Source organism: Balaenoptera ricei, chromosome 3 (genome assembly GCF_028023285.1).
Source record: "Balaenoptera ricei isolate mBalRic1 chromosome 3, mBalRic1.hap2, whole genome shotgun sequence".
In the NCBI taxonomy this organism is placed as follows: Eukaryota; Metazoa; Chordata; class Mammalia; order Artiodactyla; family Balaenopteridae; genus Balaenoptera; species Balaenoptera ricei.
The window spans coordinates 58,526,578-58,548,222 of record NC_082641.1 but is presented as its reverse complement, the minus strand read 5'-3'; positions in this window follow the sequence as shown (position 1 = coordinate 58,548,222).

Genomic DNA, 21,645 nt, shown 5'->3' with positions numbered 1-21,645 from the left:
GAGTTGCTGGAACAACCTTGAACATCTCCTAGTTCTTCATGGTAAATGCACAAATTAATAATGGCCCTGGGATATGTGTGAACATGTTTGTATGCATAAATTTACGTATGACTCTTTTTAATTTGGTACCCAGGTTACTCATTTAAAGATGGTTGAGAAGGTTGATCTTGGACAATCTGTAGATAATTACAACTTGACCTGGCAGATGAAATGTAACTGTCAGTTTCATTCAAAAAATTTATTCATTTGGAGAATTGCCATGATTAACATAAGACATTCTTGCACATACTTGTATGAGACCAGCGTAATCAAAGACATGGAGGCTATTAAAAAGAACTTTGGAAGTTTGCTGAGTTAAACCTGGAGTTTCAGATAACCCTTTCTCACTTACCTTTGATCTATTACCTGCTGCTGAAGCAAGATGATAAGGGAAATCAACTAAATTATGAATTTTTTTTCATGAAATGGGCCAAAGAGGAGCAAAACTTTATTATAAATAGGGAGTATTATTCAGCCTATGTAGACATTACAGACCAGGGCTGACTGATCTCAGACCTGACCAACACAGCTCTATGGGCCAACCACCACCTCCCCCTACCCCCGCCCCGAGTCATTTCTACAAGGTTGCCAGTAATTCCAGATCTCTGGCTACCACCTGCAAACACACAAGGCAGCTCACTGTTGAAGGAACTGTGAACGGAGTTTGGTTCTTGGAGCTTACTTACACTTCTGTTTGCTGCTAACAAAGATCTGGTTAATGTTCTGGGTTAGGTAAAAGACTCTCTCTGGCTTTCAAATCACCTTGGCTTAGCTTCTCCATCCTACTCCACCCCGTCTCTTGTTCCACAGCCTCTCTGCACACAGAGCAACTTTCTGGAACAGGAATCTGAAGTGTTTGGCCTCTCTGCCCTTGGTGTTGACTCAGATCCTGTGAGTGGTCCTTGAAACTAATGAAAATAAGATAAAGATCATGAACAGTCAAACCCGCCAAAGAGGAAATGCAAGTGGCTAATAAAGAAAGTACACTATATTTCAGTAGTGATTAAAAGAATGGTATGTGACAACATAATATCTGCCACTTACCAAATTGACGCATTTTGAATAAAAGAATGGCCACTGAAGGTACATAAACTTGGTTCAACTGCTTTTCCACTTATAGTCTGATGTTACTGGAGAGCGATTTGGCAATATGTATGAAAAAAATGTATAAATGACAAAAAAATCTATAAATATTAATGCACTTTCTGCTTCCAGCCAAGATGAAGTAAAAGGTACCAGATTGACTCTTCTGCCTGAAATTACCAAAGAGAATTAGCAAAAACTAGACAAAAAGTATATTAAACAGCGGTTTTCAAGATTCTCCCTGTAAGACAGAAAACAAATGGGGTGAGCCCTATAAAATTGCTTCAGCTTACTCCCTGGTGAGTTCCCAGACCATGGAGCAGGGAGAGCATTCCCTGGTGGATCCCAGAAGGTTCCTGGTGGATTCCCTGAGTTGAGGAGAGGGGGCTGAGAATCTGGGGAGACCAAGGCAACTAGAGTTCTTAGAACAAAGTACTGGGGAGGAAAGAGCTTCACAGAGAGTTCTGCTGAGTCTCCCTTACAGTGATCAGCACACGCCACATGTGAAGAACTACCCATGGACGGCAAAGACCAGTTAACAGGATTAGAGGCAACAGTACCCAGCACTTACACAGGGCTGGATGCAGGACACGTTCCTCTAGGCAGACTGGAAAACCTCGCAGGTCGTTAGACAGATACACGGAAGGATCTTGCTTCAGTGGTGGGGAATAAGCCCTAGACAAAGCACAACTCCAGTCTTGCCTAACGAATCTTAAAAGCAAGACTAAAAAAGATACTGAAAAGGACCAAACTATTTCTGATCAACTTAACTGCATTCCAGAACGAAGCTCATGAATATTGATAGGGATAAAAAAATATCCAGTACCCAACAAGGTAAAATTCACAATGTCTGGAATATAATAAAAAAAAAAAAAATTAGCTGTCATGCAAAGAAGCAGGAAAACATGACCTATAATGAGATGGGTAATCAATCAAAACTGAATGAGAACTGACAGAGATGTTAGGATTATCAGGCAAAAACATGAAAGTTATCATAACTGTATTCCATATGTTCAAAAATTAAGACACTGGAGATTTTTATTTTTCTTTTCAGCTTTGAAAAGAAAAATTGAGGTATTGAACGATTTTTAAAAAACTTAAACTTCTAAAGATAAAACCTATAATACGTGAAGTGAAAAATACACTTAATGGTATTAATGACAGATTAGACGTTGCAGAAGAAAAAAATCGGTGAATTTCAAGATATAGCAATAGAAACTATCAAAAGAAAATAACTTTTTTTTTTTTTTTTTTTTTTTTTTTTTTAATTTATTTATTTATTTATTTATGACTGTGTTGAGTCTTCATTTCTGTGCAAGGGCTTTCTCTAGTTGCGGCAAGTGGGGACCACTCTTCATCGCGGTGTGCGGGCCTCTCACCGTCGCGGCCTCTCTTGATGCGGAGCACAGGTTCCAGACGCGCAGGCTCAGTAATTGTGGCTCACGGGCCCAGTTGCTCCGTGGCATGTGGGATCTTCCCAGACCAGGGCTCGAACCCGTGTCCCCTGCATTGGCAGGCAGATTCTCAACCACTGCGCCACCAGGGAAGCCCCTTTTTTTTTTTTTTTTTATAAATTTATTTATTTATTTTATTTATGGCTGTGTTGGGTCTTCGTTTCTGTGCAAGGGCTTTCTCTAGTTGTGGCAAGTGGGGGCCACTCTTCATCGCGGTGCGCGGGCCTCTCACTGTCGCGGCCTCTCTTGTTGCGGAGCACAGGCTCCAGACGCGCAGGCTCAGCAGTTGTGGCTCACGGGCCCAGTTGCTCCGCGGCATGTGGGATCCTCCCAGACCAGGGCTCGAACCCGCGTCCCCTGCATTAGCAGGCAGATTCTCAACCACTGCGCCACCAGGGAAGCCCGAAAATAACTTTTTAAAAAGTGAACAAAGCATCAGTGAGGTGTAGGACTTCAAGTAACCTGATATAGGTATAATCAGAGTCCCCCAAGGGGGGAGGGCAGAAAAAAAAAGTTTTGAAGAAATAATGACCCAAATTTTACCAAAGAATATTATAAACCCCAAATACCAAGAAGCTTGACAAACCTCAAGCCCAAGAGTTAAATAAGCACAAGTAATCAAAACCAGCGCTAAAGAGAAAAATCTTCAAAATGGCAAGAGAAAAACGACATGTTTATAGAACAACAAAAATAAGGATGACATCAGTTTTCTCATAGCAAAACAGAACAGTGGTACAACATCTTTTAGATACTAAAAGAAACAAAACTGTCAACCTCAAATTCTATATCAAGGGAAAATATCTTTGAAAAGCCAAGTCAAGATACATTCTTCTGCAGACATACAAAATCTGAAAGAATTCATCAGCATTAAATCGCCATTAAAAGAAATATTAAAGGATGTCAATCAGAGAAAAGGAAAATGATATCAGATATGGCTCTACACAAAGGAAACAAGAGAACCAGAAATGGTAACTGCATGAGTAAATATATAAGATGATTTTCTTATTAATAAAGTATGTTTAAATGATGATTCACAGTTTAAACAAAAATAATAACAATGAAGTGTTGGGTTGTAGCAGATGTACAAGTTAAGTTGTATGACACTAATACCACAAAAGTTGAGAGAGAAGAAATGAAAGTATTCTAGTGTAAGATTCTTGTACTACATGTGAAATCATATAATAGCACCTGAAGTCACATAATATCACTTATACTACATGCGAAGTCACTTAATACAACTATATACTACCATCTAGAGTGTGGTAAGTTAAAGATGTATACTATATGCCCTGAAGCAACCACTTAAATAACAAAAGGTTTTAATTACTAAGCCAGAGGAGATAAAATAGCATCATTAAAAATATTTGATTAATCTAAAATAAGACATAACAAAGAGGAAAAGGGGAACCAGGAACAGATGAGACAAGTACAAAATACTGCTGAGATAAATTAAAGATCTAAATAAATGGAGAGAGCTATCATGCTCATGAGTCATAAGATTTAATATTAACATGTCAATACTCCCCAAATTGAACTGCAGATTCAACACAATCCCAATTAAATCCCAGCACTGTTTTTGTAAAAATTATCAAACTGATTCTCAAATTCACATAGAAATGTTAAGGACCTAGAATAGTCTAAACAACCTTGAAAAAGAATAACAAAGTTAGAGGACTAACACTACCCATTTCAAGCCTTATTATGAGGGTCACTAATCATCACAGCGTCGGATTGGGATCTGAAGGACAAATGATCAAAGGGGCAGAACAGAGTTGAGAAATAGACACCCACATAACAAGACAAGTGATTTTTGACAAAGGTGCAAAGGCAATTCAGTAGAGAAAGGATAATATTTTCAATAAATGCAATGGAACAATTAGATATCCATATGAGAAAAAAAATGAACTTTCATCCATACCTCATACCACACTGAAAAATTTATTCAAAATATCCAAAATTCAACCCAAAATAGATCACAGGGGGAGCTAAAGGTAGTTAAAGCCAGGAGGTCTTCAGTCATTAATTTGCCTGAGTTAATCTGCATTAGGACTGGAGTTGCTGGGAGAAGCTGGTTTTAAGCACACTGGCCTCCCTCAAAGAGACAGGAATGCAGAACCTAAAAAGCATGGGTGGAGAGGGAGGGTTTGTATTCCCTACTGAGCAGGCCATATGGAGGCCTGGGGAGGCTACAGGCTCTCTGGACACCACAAATATTTTGCAGACTCAAGGTCCCAGGAGACAGCACGCTGGATAAGGAAGCCAGGCTCCTCTCACAGAGGCTCCTGCTGGGGTGACCACGTGCCTCCCTCAAGGCTCTGTGATCAGGGGACAGCACAGAGCAAAACAGGAGAGGGTGAGTATGGGGGACCCTGAGCTACCCCAGGTACCCCAGAAATGATTGGGGGAGAGATTGGGGCAGCACTGGAGATCCCACAGGCTTCAGCTGGCAAGGATGAGCCAATAAGTATACTCATTTTTAAGAGTCTTCGTATGAACCCTTAAGTTGGTGAGACATGGAGACATTCAGGTGACAAGGGTACCATAGAAAATACTCTGGAAGAAAATAAATTAATATCATCAGTTTTTATCTTTGGATGCTGGAGTTCCAGGTGATTTTTATTTTCTTCTTTATAATTTCTGTGTTGTCTGAAAGTTTTACAATAAACATATATTACTTTTATAGTTATAAAAAAGCAATAAAGCTATTTAGTAAAACTCTCCAAAGCAAAATCCTAAATTAAAAAAGGATAATATGATCCCATTTTAATAAAATACAAACTCAATATAAATGTATAGAAAAGGAGGATGGGTGGCAATATACCAAAATATTCATGGAACGATAATTTGAGTGGTAGAATTGTGAGGGGTTTTTTTTTCTCACTTTGCTCCAATGAGTGTTTGTCACTTTTATAATCAGAAAGATTATAAAATGATGATTATTTTTTAAATCTAGTGAATAGAAATGAAGGCTGGCTGGACATGCAACTGTATACAAGTCTATTCAGCTCCCTGGGCTCTCTCTTTGTCACCTTATAAAATGAGGAGAGGTTGGACTAGATGGATTTTAAAGCCCTTTTCACCATAAGAATTAATCTATCTTAAATTTTTGGAGATTACATGTGAAGAACTTTGGTACTCTTATGTTAAAGCTTAAAAATAAAAATAACTAGTAGGAGAGGTTTTTAATTTCTCCAAAAGCTTTCCCCTCCTCAGATTGTCTACTGAGCTGGGCATTCTGCCCTAGATTTCCGTCTTTGAAACAGAGTCCCTTATTGCTTCAGATGAGATTAATTCTGAAGCTCAAGATTGCTAGACCTTCATGTTTATTTATAAGCTCCTTATTGAGGCACATAACTCGTACTTGCTCGAAAACTGATGTAGCCTTTTCCGTGCCGTACTGCCCATAAATTATCCAAATACCAAGTTCCCAGACTGGTTTTTTTCCTTCCCTCCCCCTTTAAATCATCATATTAATCACTCTAACATTTTCCTTCATTGAGGATGTTGATGAATAGGAAGTAAATTATCTGTCAATTGCATAGTCACCAAAGTATGTAAGATTATTCCAGACTTCTTAAAAAGTAGCTATCCAGCACTGCACATTAGAAATACCAGGAGTCTGATTTCTATTGAGTTAGAGCAGTAGATGTGTTGGGCTCTCCCTGGAAAGTTTAACACTCGAGGAATCACATTGGTACACATGCATTTGATTTTATCAGTTGCCATTATTATTACGGTTTGCTGAGGAGCAGTGATGCATAGCTCGTTGTGGGCTCACATTTTAGATCACTTACCATGGAAATACTGGGCCCAGGATATACTTTTCCTCTGTTAGTGTCTCTTCCTTAAAGGCATTGGTTCACAAACTCAAGACTGAAATGAAGATCTAGAGCAACTGTAGTATAAGATCTGATGTGTCCCGATTCCTCTTATAGCTGATGACCTCCTTTGGAGGGACACCTTTTTATTACCTTCCCAATACGGGTGCCCTAAAGGCTAGTGGGATGTACCACTCATTGATGTGTGTGGTGGATAGCACCGTGGTTCTAAGTGTGAGCTTTAGAGTCACATAGATCTGGATTAAATCCTGGCTCTGCCACTTATTAGCTATCATCGGCAGAAAGTTCTCGGGGCTTCTCTTTGCTCAACTGTAAAATGGAAGGAATAATTTACCTACCCCATTGGGTTATTAATGAGGATTAAAAGAGATAAGACACGGGCTTCCCTGGTGGCGCAGTGGTTGAGAATCTGCCTGCCAATGCAGGGGACACGGGTTCGAGCCCCGGTCTGGGAAGATCCCACATGCCACGGAGCAACTAGGCCCGTGAGCCACAATTACTGAGCCTGCGCGTCTGGAGCCTGTGCTCCGCAACAAGAGAGGCCGCGATAATGAGAGGCCCGCGCACCGCGATGAAGAGTGGCCCCCACTTGCCACAACTAGAGAAAGCCCTCGCACAGAAACGAAGACCCAACACAGCAATAAATAAATAAATAAATAAATAAATAAATAAAAAAGAGATAAGACACTGTAGACCCCTGAGGAGAGTGCGTAGAGCACAGATAATAGCCAATAAATTTTAGCAGATATGATTAGAAGATGAAGACCATGGCTGCTGCATAAGTTCCCAGTGAGTGGCAATTTTCTTTTCCCTGTTCCAGAGAGGCAATCTGACTTCCCCAGGCAGCCACTCCAGTATTTTGTGTCTATTTAGTTTCTTTTTTCCCAGGTAGGCCATTTTTTTTACCTACTGTGTTTTCTGCTATCATTTGGACAAAGATCTCACATGTTCCTTTGTGTTGTATTCTTACTGCCTGCTTACTGTCTCTGTGTTGGGACCTTCTGGGACACAGGCTGCGATGATGAGTGAATGACTGCACGATCTGGCTTAACACAATAAACCCTAAAGGCAACTCTCTCACTTCCAAACATTGTAAGGCTACTTTTTAAAAAAGGACAGTAAAAGAAAGAAAAAATAGTCCATTTCACTTGTGCTGGTGACAGGGAAAAAAATCTGAGCTCCTTCACGGCTGAAAAGAAAACCACAGTGATGACCACTTGCATTTTTCTAGCCAACGTGCTTTGCAAAAATTATTTTATTTTTGTGGAAAACCAAGGAGATGGGCAGAGGTACAATACTTTAAACTTGTCTTATCTACTAGGAGATTAAGGCATAAAGGAGGGTGAAGCAACATGCTTTTTGCTGTAGCTGCTCAGTAATTCCAAAAGCAGTAGTTCATGGTACCGTGAATCACTTTCTCAATGAATATCCTCCTCTCCTTTGGGGAGACCAGAGGCTTCCATTTGCAGTTTATTGGAGCCACTCTGATTATTTAATGGCTAACGTTATTGAGCCCTTATTACATAAGCAGATGGTGTTCTGCGTTTTTTACATGTATTAACTCATTCAATCCTTCAGCAGCTCTATGGGATAAGGACAATAATTACTCCCATACTAACATCAGAATAATGCGGTACTTGTCCGAGGCCACACAACTGGTATGTTGTAAAGCATCATGGTCAAGAGCCTGAGATTGGCAGAGTTAACCTTGAGGAGCAGCTCTCTGGACCTGTTGCTTCTCTCTTCGCACATTCATCTTTCCATCCATTCTCCTCTGCTGTGTGAACAGTAAGCATGGCACTCTTCCAAAGGCAGCCAAGTCTGGGTCCACGAGTTGACTAACACTTCCTTAAATAAGAGAGATGTAAAGAAAGGAAAGTTTGGGACATTGGCCCAAACCTCCGTTTCGTTTTTCAAACTTCTACCATTTCTTATCCTCAGTCATGCGTGATGAGAAGAAGAAAGGAGCAACATGAATAATGCTATGGTCAACCCAAACAGTGAACGAAACAACATCTGGGGGACTGTCTGTTCAACCCCAAGCAAACTGCACTTTGAACACCATGCCTCACAAGCTGCACTCTCCTAACTTTTCCAGCCTTAGAATGTCCTCGGTCCTCATTCATCAAAAGGATGTGTTGGATGTCTTACATCTGCACAGAAATCACCCTAAGTCTGTGACTGTCCCATCACTAAGAGAAGGCCAGCCAAATGATGAACTCACTGGTTCATGCTGGGAGTAGGGGGAGAAAGAAACTGGGAGGCTCCTTTGTCTTCAGGCCAAGCAAAGGGCTCACTGTAGCCTCAACTCTTTTTTTAAGCAGGAGAAAAAAATAGGTTGGTGGGAGGGGGCCCAAGTAGCTGAGGAGAACGTCACCATTGGAAGTTGACTGTCCATCCAGATCCCCTGGGCCACTGAGACTCTCCACATGAGCCTGCTGCTGTGTAAACCTTGTGACACCACGCGGGAGTATGCCTCGTGTGGGACATAAAGGATGTGGGAAGAATAAAATGAGGCAAAGAGACTGGCTTCCAAGTTTGCTGAGAATTTGGTTTCCTTGGGGAAGTCATTCAAGCATGTCCTCTGCTCTGTCAAACAGATGGGCTGTTTCCATTGCTCCTTTCCCATAAGGATTCTAAATTCATGTTAGGACACGAGGAAGAGAAGACAAATAAGGGGAAAAAAATTTCTAATACCTAAATAAAGTTGTTGGGTATTAGGTGTATCCCACCTCTGCAGAAACAGAATATATTTTGCCCTGCAAGGGTCCCGGACCCCAACCCAGTCCAGAAGACCAACCACCCCGAGAGGTCATGGGGGGCTCATAGAGGCAGAGGGGCAACTGGTATGAGGTGGTCACAGCTAGCACAACGGCTGGGCAGAGAGAAGACCCAGGGCTGTGCCTGGCATCTGGGGGGTACTTAGTGTCGCTCACACACATTGCATACCCTATCATCTACCCCACAGTTTTGACATCGTTCCTATGCTCATGGATTATTAGGTATTCTCCTGGCATTTATTCCTTCCACTCGTACTAAGATCCTAACGTGTAAGTGGAAAATTCATAGACGAGAAAACACAATTAATTTTAAAAAATTGTAAAATGTCAAGAATCAGAAATTCAAATTAAAAACCACAGTGAAATATTTTTCACTTCCAAAATTAGCAAAGAGTTTTAAAGGGCAATACCCAGTTTTGGCAAGAGTGTTAGGAAAGGAAGCCTCTGTTGATGATGACGATCTTGCTCATGATCGAGCCTGGTACCTAGTCAGTGCTAAATAAAGAGTTGTTGAATGAATGAGAAGTTCAAGAAATTCTGCCTTCCAGTTCAGCTTGGACTTAGCCTGGCCCACCCACGCTTGTGATGGTTTTCTCCTGCAGAACATCAAAGTCACCACAAAGCCTCCGACAGACAGCTATTTTATGAGGTCCTATCTGCCCTAGAATAGTTTCTTTATCATTCTGACAAAGAGCCCCAGGGTAAATGACCATATCTCCCTCCACACTGAAGACTCTCCTTGGCCCTGGTGGAAAATGTGATGAGTTTTGCAATGGACTTGAAGTGTGATTCATGCTCTTTGCAAGTAATCTGTTAAGAGGGCATTCAACAGTATAAACTGTTCTTTCCAGGAAGGCTCGGCTAGTGGTGTGTTGGTTTAATGCAAACCTACTCGGTTCTATAAATACCTAGGGAAGCCACAGAAGTGGTAGTGGGCTACCACTATTTGTTCATCCTGTGAGGGCTTCAACTGGTGGTGAGCTGCCTCTCCCTTAATGGAGTCCTCAGAATACATTTTGGGTCAGAAAGAGATAAAGGAAGCACAGGGTTCTAGAACCATTAGGACTTAACTCACGCTTACTGCAGATGAGAAAACTGAGGCTCAGATAGGTGAAATAAATGCCCGAAGATAAGCAGCCACAGCTGGAACCCCGAGAAACTGATTCCCAGTCTTGGGCTTTTCCCACGCGAACAGTGTGGGTCACAAAATATTTCACGGAGCACCAGGTCTAAAAGATTTTCTAGGAGAGGAAAGCAGAAGGGGGTTTTATGATGAGGTAAATTTTTGAAGCAGTATATGCACTATACTCTCTCCAGCCAAGCCCCCTACCCCAGCCCCACTTTTGCCTGGAGGTTCACAGGGCAGCTCAGAATTTAAAAGGCTCTGAGAAACCATGCAGCAAGGAAAGCTTTTAAGGTTGTTTAAATCATACTTTCCATGTTTCTATGACCACAGAATTGCTATTACGTTCAATGACATTCTGGCAAAGAAAGATTTAAGGTTGTTTAAATCATATTTTCCAAGTCTGTATGATCACAGAATCTCTATAACATTCAATGACAATTCCATAGAACGTGTATTCCTCAGAGCACACTTTCAGAAATGCTCCGCTCTAACTCCCACGAGTCTTTCCTTGCCTGAAACTGGCCTCAAACAGGTGATGAAAATGACAACTGGGCCAAAGATGAGACTCAGAAATAAATATCTATTGCTTGCCCAGGAAACCTCCTGGTCTGAAACATTGGGAGGGGCTAGCAGATTTTCCCCTCTATCTTCATTCCTAAGTCCTAATCCTTCAGAAATACTGTGAACTGGCCCATTTCTTGCCCCCGTATGAAATCTAAATTTTACCAGCATTGTAGTTATGCCATCTCCAAAGCACCTGATGTACCTTGTGCCCAGCCTGTGTAGGGTGGTGGATGTGGTGTGTTTACTCCACAATCCCAGCCCAGGAAGGTGGACCCTTTTAGTCAATTACCACTTCGTTGTTTTTTTTACCAATGCTTCCTCTTCAGATAGAGCAAGATTTTGCATTTTCTGCTTTATGGAACTTTTTCCTTAGCTTTAACTGTAATAGGAATAATTAAGTAACTTTCTGAGCTCTGTTTATTGGCATTCACTATTGTGGGAAAAATGTTGAAACTCCCAAAATGATGTCTTCCAATAGCAGAGAATCAGAGGACTTGCTCTAGGTGACTTGTTGCAGAGTTCCAAATGTACTTTCTGAAATATTGGCCTCTCCTAGACTTTCTCTCTCAATTCATTTTTAAGATTCCAGAAACCATTTAGCTCTCTTTGTTTTGTTAAGAAGCACCGGATCAGGTAAGGTTCATTCATTCTTTTTGACATAATCACTTCCCATGCTGGAAGGTCCCCTGATGGGTCCTCCTCAAGCTAGCTTGGAGGTTCTTGCAGCCTGTTCCTGCCTCTGCTGTTTGACCACCTGAACAATTCTGAAAAGGATACTTATTCAGAACTGAGCATGACCATAAACCGAGCAATTGAGTTTCTTTGAGAATCTTGTTCCTGCCTCAGAGAAACACACCCAGGGCACGGCTGAAACACCGGCAAAGAGAGGTGGGATGGCAGCTGGGGGTGGGCACAGCTTGCGCATCTGAAAGGGCTCAGTGGATCCTGTCAGGGGAACTGAACTCCAACATGTGAACCGAAGCTTAGCTTAGGGAGGTGGAGGGGAGGTAGGGGCAGCGGGGTATGTGATTTCTGCCCCAAGAACATTTTCCAAAAGTGGTTCCCTCTCCTACATATTTCAAGGTGAGGTATAGAAGTGCAGTTAATAAGATGTGAACCTTTGTGAAGTATGTGAGTAAATCACCCGTGGACAAATTTGGGGACAGAGAAACGGAAAAATGTGGAGCCTTTGTCACGGGCTCTCTCCCCCATCAACCACAGGCACAAAGCCCCTCACGCTCCAGCCGCTTCAGACAGGTTCCCCAGGCGTTAAAACGAGCGAAGCCTCTGTGTGCAAAAGCCTGAAGGGATTTTATGGTTTTTGCTTGACCACTCGGGATGGAAATGTTGTCTCTTTTGCGTTAAATGAGCACTTCAGTCTAAAGTCTCAGGAGAAAGGCCCCTGTTGTTAAAGCTTTCAGGCCCATTTCTGATAGAGACTAAACTATGTGGAACCCTGACATAATCTGGGAGTAGATCTAGACAATTCTACAGTCTACTTTGGGCACCTGAGAAAAAAGGAAAAGATGATAGATTTGAATGGAAAAGGAAGAGACATCGAGTGATTTACAAAGAAAGATTAAAGCAGTTAGACAATAGTTTGGCCAAGACATGTCTAAGATTAGAGGGCAAGGTTAAAAAGTCCATAAATATTTGTATCATAAAAAAGTTTCTGTCTCACAGGTACACACACACACACACACACACGCACGCACACACACACCAACACCCCACAGATGGGGTTAAATGCCTTTCCTTTTAGGAGTTTAAAATAGGCTGGTGGAAGATTTACTGCACACCTGAAAGGGTCTAGTGGCTTCTCTCAGGGGAACTGAACTAGAAGCTTAGCTTGGGGGAGGCAGAGGGGAATTCAGGGAGTGATTTCTCTCCAAGCACATTCTCTGAAAGTGGTGTTCTCTTTTGTGGGCAGGTGTGATGGCAAGGAGTGCAGTATAAGTGTATTTTGGGGTTTATAATCAGCTCTCATTCCTGTAATTGATGCTTTTGGTGCAGTAAGACATGGAAGAAGAAAACTTGAGATAATAAATTGTTGTCATTGCTGTGTGCAATGATTGGCTACCATTGTTGCCGGCCATGGTGAAGCCAGAAGACTTGATTTGCACTTCATTGTTTCATTTGAGATTTGCCAAACAGTACAAAAACGGCTTCAGGTAACTTCGTTGTGTGCTCACCTTAGAATACAGTGACTGGCTGCCATTCTTGCTCATAGTTTTATATTACTCAGAAAATCATGTAGCATTCCAAGTTATTCTCCCAAGGTGCATGAACTCTCTGGACACAGAGTTTGATAAGGAAAGATGAGTCCTGCAAGGTTGTCCAAACAGAAGACAAGTTATTCTCAGGCATGTCCTAAAGACGTTGGTGGAAACCTTGACTGGCCGGATGAAATTAGAGATGACCCACAAAGCCAATAGATTGGAGCTGAGTCAGACAAGGACTAAACAAAGCACCATGGCTCCCAACTCCATGTTTTGTCACACATCTTTTTGCAGTGTTGCCCACTAAATAGTAAGATGTTTATTTCATAAGTAATAGACATTCACAGTGGGGGAAATTAGAAAACCCATTTCAGTTGTGATATACCAGCATTACAGTTACCACATTTCACCACCACCTGTATCCATGCCCTTTGCAAAGAATTTGCAGATCCTTCCACTAGAAACGAAGTCTATTTCCCTCCCCTATTGGCTTCAGCTTGGCCCTGTGGGCAGAACAGACAGTGTACCAACTCCACCCCAAAGGCTGAAGAGAGAGCAAGTGTTTCCACTGGCCCCCTTGCCCTTCTGACATTGCCCTGGTTGGTCCACAGTCCAAGGAAGATGAGACACGTAAAGTAAGCTGGACCCAGCTTGAAGCCACAGCCAGCCAAGCTGAGCTCCACCTGGATCAGCTGACCAAAGACACATGGCTGTGAGTGAAGAAAAAGCCATCATTATCCTCGGGCACTGAATTTGGGGGTGGTTTGTTACATACCATTACTGTGGCAAAAGCTAAGTGCTACAAGTATAAATAGGAAATTTTTAAAAATTCCCATAACCCATTATCCAGAGATAACCAATACTTGGTGTGTGTTTCTTTCCTAGTATTTATTCATGTATATGTGTGTTTGTCCTATGTGTATGCTAACTTTTATAAAGCTATATATATAGTCCATACTGCTTTGAAACTTTTTCCCCCTCTTAATTGGAAAATTTTTTCCAAATCAATAAATATATTTTATAGCATATTTTGATGACCCTATAGTGTTCTACAATATTGATGTAGCATATATATTTAAAAATTTTAGTTCCGGAATTTGGGTAGTAGCTGGATATGTTTTCTTTATAAACAAGACAATAATACGTAGACTCAAATGTAAATCCTCCTTTAAACACACACGCTCCCCAATAGATATCCCTCCACTCCCCAGAGACAACCACTGTTAAAAGTTTGATTTGTCTTCATTTAGACCTTTTGTCCATGCATTTAATGCATGTACCAATATACCCAAAGTGAATGGTATTATAATGGTTTTATGATTTGCAGTTTTTCTCATTCTCTAAAAAACTCACCCTTCTTTTAGAGATTATTGCATGTCAGTCATGTAGGTTTACCTCACGATGTTTAATTGCTGAATGATATACCACAATGAGGACGTGCTACAATTTACTGACATACTCCATCATTGGTAGACATGTGAATCATATCCAAGTTTTTGGACGGTTCAGTGAACATCTCTCTTCCTGCCTCTTGGGTACATACGCAAGTGTTTCTCCTGAATCAGTACCTTGAGGGTAGCGGACCCTACAAAAGCTACCCTACTTTTAGCAGACGCTGTCGAAGTGCTCTCTGAAAGGCTGTGTCTAATTCACCCTCCACCAACAGCGTGCCAGGGGATGCATGAGCACCAACACCAGCCAAGTCATCTGCAATTATTTCCAGCTAACTCTTCAGCTTGTCTCAGAATCTCCGCTTCCTAATCTTTAAAATGGCTATGATAATTCTTTCCTGATCATTATTAAAGGAAATTATTAAAAGGAAAGAACTTACCACTAAGGGCAATAGCGTTGCTCTCATCTTATCGTTACCTGCTAGGCTCTCTCCATGTGGACCTTTACTTTGTCAGCCCAGCCCACTCTCTTTCTCACACTCACACATTTCCCTAGGCCTCCCCATCCTTCATACTTTTCAAAACACAATTTCTCCCTATCTTTTAAGGTTAATTGCAGGTCTCTCCTTCATCACACGGTTTACTGGCAACTCTGCTGAACTCCCACACATGTCCTTGCTGTGCCACTTTTTTTTTTTACTTTTCTTAGAATTACCAACCATTTAATAATTGTGTTAAAATCGATGCTATTTATTGATTCTTAACTCTGTAGGAACCATTGTGCCACATGCTTTGTACATGTTACCTCATTTATCATCACTATGCTATTATTATTCTCATCTTGCAAAAGAAATTCCAGCGGCTCCAAGAGTTTAAAGATCTACTCAAAGCCACTCATCAGTGGTCAAGCAGAGATTCAAAGCCACATATGTAGGCTGCAAATCCTGCCATCAGCCACTGTAAGGTGGTCCTTACCCTCTCAAGTTCCTGATGGCAGGGGCAGAATCCTTCCTTTCTTTGCATTGTTTTCACAACATAACACAATGCACTGCACATGGAGGCTACTCAGTTACTGTGTTTACTGATCGAAGTTTGTCCCCTTCTAGGCCACATTCCAGGCATGAACAATCACTCCTTCCTGCTGTGGCATATCCCATCATAGAAGTCCTAGGGAGAGAGCTAAGATTTTGTTAAGTACACACTATGCACCCAGCCCTTATGCAAGAGCTATCTGGGCTACATAAGAAATAGATTACACGGCCCTTTGGCTTAAGGAACTCCTACTCCATATTTGAAGGATAAGATGTAAACAATTGGAACAAATTGTTAGGAATCAAAACACCTACCTAGAAAAAAAAAGACCTGAGTTAAATCAAGAGTCATATGGCATTGCAACAAGCCCTTGGGAAGAGAAAAATTGTCATCAGTTGAGATCACATGAAATGGCCTTTGAGAAATGGGTGAAAAGAGGTGGGTGAGAGGACATTGCCAAGGTGAGGAACAGGCAGAATGAGGTCATGGGTCCAGATGTCCAACTCCTCCTCCTCCTTTCCCATGCCCTGGGCTTCCCTGTTCCTCTATTTCCCTCTCTACAAAGTGGGGATAATGATATAGCACATAACTTGCACTTAAAAAAATAATAAAAATGATTAGGCCATGCCTATAAAGTACTTTGAACTCTCTTACATAAGGGAAGTGACTATAAAAAGGAAACTTATTATTAGTGTGAATGTGGGACAACCCTTTTTGCAAAAATCAGAGCAAGTCTCCTTTCATAATTAATTTCAGTCCTAGAAAGCAGTGGCCTTACAGATTCCTCCATCGAGAAACTTCTCTATCTCTAGATTTCAGACAAAGACATTAGACTGAAAATAACAATTCCTCCTGGAAAATGGAAATAGTCAAAAATGATCAGGCCCTACTGGTATCTGAATGGGTCAAAGATTTCATATACAGGGAACAACTTGAACAAGCCAGGTGATAAAGGTGTTTATGAGCTAGTGATTCCATTGGAAGCCTAAAACGTGGCCAGTCTAGCCCTGGGCTGAAATGACCAAATCTCATACTTAAGCCCATTAGAACATGCTTGTACAAAACTGTTAAGCGATGCTGGTTGGTTGTGTCCAAAAAACAGTCCACACCGTTAAGTGCATTGTTCCCAGCATAATGCTAAGACCTGACTTCGAAGACAGGAGCATGTTCCCCCAGAAAACAAACTTTGAAAAAGGACAGTATTGCCAACTACCTAAACTATAGGTGTAGGGGATGTCTCCCTCTTGTGGAAGAGGATGTGGGGTGCTCCGTGTTGCCAAGATGGCAGGACTGCAGTCAATTTGTCAATGTGATTGGAGGGAGACAGATGGCAGACTAACCCAGAAAGGAACGTGTAACACTTGAGCTTGTGAAGAGTGACACAGACTTCATCCTGAGGTGGTGAGCACCCCAGCCCTGGAGGTATTCAAATGCCAAGAAAGACACTAGAGGAGGGGTTCCTGAAACAGAGAAAATTGAACTGGAGGACTTCCAGTTGCCTAGTTAAGCCTATGATCAGCGTGTTTCCTCATAATCCCTGGTGGCTCTGCTGACTATAAAATGAACCTGGGCACCTATGGTCAACTAGTCTATGACAAAGGAGGCAAGGATATACAATGGAGAAAAGACAGTCTCTTCAATAAGTGGTGCTGGGAAAACTGGACAGCTACATGTAAAAGAATGAAATTAAAACACTCCCTAACACCATACACAAAAATAAACTCAAAATGGATTAGAGACCTAAATGTAAGACCGGACACTATAAAACTCTTAGAGGAAAACATAAGAAGACCACTCTTTGACATAAATCACAGCAAGATCTTTTTTGACCCACCTCCTAGAGTAATGGAAATAAAAACAAAATTAAACAAATGGGGCCTAAGGAAACTTAAAAGCTTTTGCACAGCAAAGGAAACCATAAACAAGACGAAAAGACAATCCTCAGAATGGGAGAAAATATTTGCAAACAAATCAACGGACAAAGGATTAATCTCCAAAATATATAATATTGAGCTCATGCAGCTCAATATTAAAAAAACAAACAACCCAATCAAAAAATGGGCAGAAGACCTAAATAGACATTTCTCCAAAGAAGATATACAGATGGCCAAGAAGCACATGAAAAGCTGCTCAGCATCACTAATTATTAGAGAAATGCAAATCAAAACTACAATGAGGTATCACCTCACACCAGTTAGAATGGGCTTCATCAGAAATCTACAAACAACAAATGCTGGAGAGGGTGTGGAGAAAAGGGAACCCTCTTGCACTGTTGGTGGGAATGTAAACTGATACAGCCACTATGGAGAACAGTATGGAGGTTCCTTAAAAAACTAAAAATAGAATTACCATATGATCCAGCAATCCTACTACTGGGCATATACCCAGAGAAAACCACAATTCAAAAAGACACACCCACCCCAGTGTTCATTGCAGCACTATTTACAATAGCCAGGTCACAGAAGCACCCTAAATGCCCATCGACAGATGAATGGATAAAGAAGATGTGGTACATATATACAATGGAATATTACTCAGCCATAAAAAGGAACAAAATTGGGTCATTTGTTGAGACGTGGATGGATCTAGAGACTGTCATACAGAGTGAAGTAAGTCAGAAAGAGAAAAACAAATATTGTATATTAACGCATATATGTGGAACCTAGAAAAATGGTACAGATGAACCGGTTTGCAGGGCAGAAATTGAGACACAAATGTAGAGAACAAACGTATGGACACAAAGGGGGGAAAGCCTCTGGGGGGTGGGGATGGTGGTGTGATGAATTGGGAGACTGGGATTGACATGTATACACTGATGTGTATAAAATTGATGACTAATAAGAACCTGCTGTATAAAAAAATTAATAAAATAAAATTCAAAAATTATAAAAAATAATAATAAAAGAAAAGAAAAGAAAATGAACCTGGACCCAGGAATGGGGTGGGTGCTGATTCAAAGCCCCCTTTGCAAAATGTTCTCCAGCTGCAAATTATTCAGCATCAGCTGTGAGTATTGAACAGACAACATTTCTTGAACGGCTGCAACATTTCTTGAATGAAGATTAGCAGAGTCTGAGGTTTGAGGATCTTTTTTTTTTTTTTTTAAAGTTTTAATCTCTCTCTCTTTTTTTTTAAATTAATTAATTAATTAATTTATTGGCTGCGTTGGGTCTTCATTGCTGCGCACGGGCTTTCTCTAGTTGCGGTGAGCGGGGGCTACTCTTCGTTGCAGTGTGTGGGCTTCTCATTGCGGTGGCTTCTCTTTGTTGCAGAGCACAGGCTCTAGGCGTGCGGGCCCAGTAGTTGTGGCATGTGGGCTCAGTAGTTGTGGCTCGTGGGCTCTAGGGCGCAGGCTCAGTAGTTGTGGCACATGGGCTTAGTGGCTCGGCGGCATGTGGGATCTTCCCGGACCAGGGCTCGAACCCGTGTCCCCTGCATTGGCAGGCGGATTCTTAATCACTGTGCCACCAGGGAAGTCCCTGGGGATCTTTTTTCTTTTTAAAAAAACTTTTAAGAAAATAAGTATGCCATGATCTGACAGAAAATAGTGTGCCCTGCTCTGGATGGCTTCTTTTCCCAGGAGCTTGTTAATCCTGGTATTATCATGACCCAAAGAGCTCAAGGTATGGGATCAAAGACTTAAGGAAGCAATAATAAATAATATAGCAATAACGACAATAAAGATAATAATAAGAGACACACAACAACTTTCACTGAGAGGATGCTTACTGATCTGAATTCCATTCTAACCCGATTAACTCATTTAAACCCATTTTACAGATAAGCGGAGCCAATATTGGGAAGTAGGCAGTGTAGATTCACGTCCAAACATGTAACCATTATGCTACGTTTAAGAATTTTTTCTGTCTAAATGTCTGTTTTATGTGTTGTGTTTTCAGCACTTTCTCTCTGCCCTTTTTGGAATGTGTGCTCTTAGAGTCCACAGCAGTAGGCCTGGTGACAGGCAGATCAAGCCCTGCCATCTCTCCTCTCTGTCACCAGCTGGGTAACCTACTCCTTCTCACCGAGCCTGCTCTCTCATCTGTACACCTGGGGTAATAATATCTCCCTCTCACATGAAGAATGGCCATGTCTGTGCTGCCCCTAGCATGGCGGCTAGCACAGAGGGAGCCCTCAATACATGGGATGGAGCACGGAGAAACACCCTGGAACTCCTGTGTCATGTGTTTCCGAATGTGGCATCATGTTGACAATGAAGGTGGACATTCTGGTCTGTGACTACTGGTCACTTGCCAATACCTGGGCTTTCAGGAGACCAGCCCCAGTCTGGGCAGGCAGGGCCCACCAGAAACCCATAGTTTGATTGATTCACCACCTGAGACATGTCAGGGCAGAGACCAGTCTCCCTGGTGTTTACTATGAAAGCTGCCAAACATGCTCAGTGAGAAGGAATGACGGCCTCCCTCTCTCCATGGCCAGATCCCAGAGCCCGTGGGAAGTCAGCAGCACATGAGATTCCATGAAACCAGTCAGGATGCTCGCAGGGGTGGAGCGCTTCTAAAAGTTATACATTAATTTGGGTAAATTCAGATTTATCTCACATCGCTCATAACTTGATGGGAATCAGAATCATAGGATGCTTCAAAGAGCCCTGATAATCTTCAGGCATTGGGAATTTTTTAGCGAAAGGCAACAGAAAAAAAAAAAAAAACCAGGGCTCTCAGCATGTCTTTTCTCAAACAACAGGGCTGTGGAATGAATCCACAGGGCCAGATTGCTGCTTGAAGCTTTATGGACAATAGTTATGCCTTGCACCACAGTGCAAAGCAAAGGGAATGCAGGTCGTGAAGGATATACATTTGCAGGGATATACATTTGTTGTGATAGACTTCAAATGGAATGGCATTGTGCGTTTCCATGTAAGAGCCATGTGGTTTTAAAGGGTTGTATAAAGAGAAGTTTGGCAAACAGATCCATTTCCCACGGACAGAGATTGTCATTTGAGAACCTTTGTCTTTGCTTAACACTTGTGGTATGTAGGGCAACCAACAGTCCCAGTTTGCCTGGGGTGGAGGGGTTTCCCAGGACATCGGACTTGGTTTTAAAATTGGGACTGTCCATAGTAAACTGGGAAGAGTTGGTCACTGCTTCATGCTTCCTAATCCTTTAGATTCTGGTCCTCTCCTCCCCCACTCGTCTCCTTTCCCCACCGGTATAAATCAGTAGTTCTCCAGGTTAGCTGCACGTCAGAGCCATCTGGCGAGCTTTGGAAACACCCGACACCCAGGCCACGCCTCCCATCCATCACATCACAAGCTCTGAGTGTAGGTCCCAGGCATCAGGCACCAGAGTTTGGAATCACTGAGCACTAATTGGGCACCAAGTTAACAACTGGTGGGGGAAGAATGGGGCTGCTAACCGCCGCTCCCATTTAAAGGAAATCCTTCTGTAAACTAGGACTCCTCATGGCAAAAATAGGCTCATGTTAATTGGTTTGATAAATATGTGTTTTTCTCTCAGTGTCTTCTAAACACCAGTAGATGCTTATGTGCAGGCAGTTACCACTAAGCCTTTTGGAAAGTGATGGACATTTATAGTTTTACCACCAGATATGCTCAAATAACAACATAATGAATTGGACGTGGATATTACTAAAAGGCTCTCATCATTGAGCATGCTAGCAATTTTCACAGCTCTTACAATATTTTTCTTAACCTGACCCATTACTTGTGCTTCAAGACATGGAGGACCAAGGAAGCAAGGGCACTGAAGGCAGACAGACCAGGGTTGGAGTCTTTCTTCTGCTATTTACTGCCTAAGGAAGGTCAAATCATTTCACCTCCCTGAACCTCAATGTACTGATCCATGAAATGGGGACAATAATGATGTACTGATGGCTTCTTCAGAGAGTCACTGGAAGGTAAAATAAAGGAATGAATGTGTTGAGTTTTACCCAGTGCCTGGCACCTGGTGGGCACTTAACAAGCAGGAATGTCTTCACCCACCTAGAGGGAGAATGAAGTAAGTGTGCATTTACCTGAAAAATGGTTGCTGAGTGTGTGGGAAAATCAATATCTGTGGCTTTGAAGCTGAGGGTTTCCCCTCCTGAGCCAACAGAATCCTTCATCCAGAACAACAGGCCGTTGAACTCCTTCCC